General features: G+C 42.2%; 1 non-coding gene across 1 annotated transcript; it reads right to left on the reverse strand.

Annotated features, from left to right (window-relative positions):
- Positions 1 to 1,238: 1,238 nt before the first annotated feature.
- Positions 1,239 to 1,344, reverse strand: LOC127234330 (U6 spliceosomal RNA). Its single transcript, XR_007835570.1, has one exon. It is a non-coding gene; the product is annotated as a U6 spliceosomal RNA (small nuclear RNA).
- Positions 1,345 to 1,651: the final 307 nt, after the last annotated feature.

Here is a 1,651-nt window from a genome sequence, read left to right on the forward strand (position 1 = left end):
AGTGAATGTGGTTTTGAGACTTGTTTTAGGTGAGGTCAAGAAGTGACATTCACTCTGAAAATGTTTTAGACCTATTTGGCTTTTTCACGGTTTCTACTGTGTACTTGTGTTTGAGAAGGTCCCTTTGACCCACACATTCTGGCTGTGGGGAAGCATATAATTCTTTTTTGTTTGCTTGGTTTTTGTGAGACAGATTTTTTTTTTTTTCTTTTTAAAGATTTATTTATTTACTATGTATACAGCGTTCTGGCCGCATGTGTCCTTGCAAGCCAGAAGAGGGCACCAGATCTCATTACAGGTGGTTGTTAACTACCATGTGGTTGCTGGGAATTGAACTCAGGACTCTTGGAAGAGCTCTTAACCTCTGAGCCATCTCTCCTGCCCGAGACAGATCCGCCCCCTCCCCCCACCCCCCGTTGTCCTGGAACTTTCTTTGTAGACTGGGCTGGCCTCTAACTCACAAACAAGATCCACCTGCCTCTGCCTCCCATGTGCTGGGATTAAAGCTGTGTGCCACCACCACTTGTGGGTAATTTTTAAAAGTAATTTATATTTTATTCATCTATCACCTATCTATCTACCTATCTATCACCTATGGTGTGTGTGTGTGTGTGTGTGTGTGTGTCCACATGTGCCATGGTATGCATATGAAGTTCAAGAACAACTTTTGGGATCTGGCTTTCACTTTCCACAGTGTTTTCTCTAAAGATTGAACTCATCTGGTCAAGCTTAGCAGCAAGCACCTTTACCTGCTGAGCCATCTCTGTAGCCCTAAGTCTTGGTACTCTACAAGTTTTGGAAATTATCCATCCTTTTCTCTCCTGACTTGCTCCCTTCTTTTCTTCCTTCCCTGGGCATGGAACCTAGGGCCTGTGCATATAGGACAAGTGCTCTGCAACTGCACCAGATAGGCCCTTCTGCAAACAAGGAAAGTGCTCTGTTATTGAGCCACAACTCCTGCCCAACCTGATTCTCTTACAACAGCTCCAAGAGCTAAGACATCCAGCCTTGGATAATGTGTAAGAAAATAGCACTGATAACAAAGGTACCAGAATATCAAAACCTTTCAGCAACTAACTTTCCTTAAAGTGACAGTTTACATCTCCTAAGCTAAATGTGGGAGCCTTAAACCTTCTATGTAGTCAGCCCTGTGACCATGTAGCTCAGTTGAACCAATCTATATGACTCTTACAGTATTTGTGCTTTCTTGGTAATTCGGAGCTTTTCTCCATGACTATTAAGTATGCCTATGAGAAGTTTATTCTCATGTCATCCTTGTGCAGGGCCATGCTACTCTTCTCTGTATTGTACCAATTTTAGTATATATGTTGTGGTAGTGAGTATGAGAAGTTTATTATCACAAATTTCTCAGAATGCTTTGCAGACTTGACATTTGTTTGTTTGGGGGACAGAGTCATGCTATGTTGCTGAAACTGACCTTTGATCATGATCCTCTGGTCTCTTCTCAGCTGATGGATCATCAACATGTGATACCATAGCTGGGTAGCATTTTTTTTTTTTTTTTTTTTTTTTTTTTTTAGTAATTTTGAAACTATGTTTTACTATGCAGCCCTGGGTGCCCTGGAACCTCTGTGTAGACCAGGCTGGCCTTGAACTTACAGGGACCTGCTTGCCTCTGTCTCTCTAGTGC

Source organism: Phodopus roborovskii, unplaced genomic scaffold (assembly GCF_943737965.1).
Source record: "Phodopus roborovskii unplaced genomic scaffold, PHOROB, whole genome shotgun sequence".
NCBI lineage: Eukaryota > Metazoa > Chordata > Mammalia > Rodentia > Cricetidae > Phodopus > Phodopus roborovskii.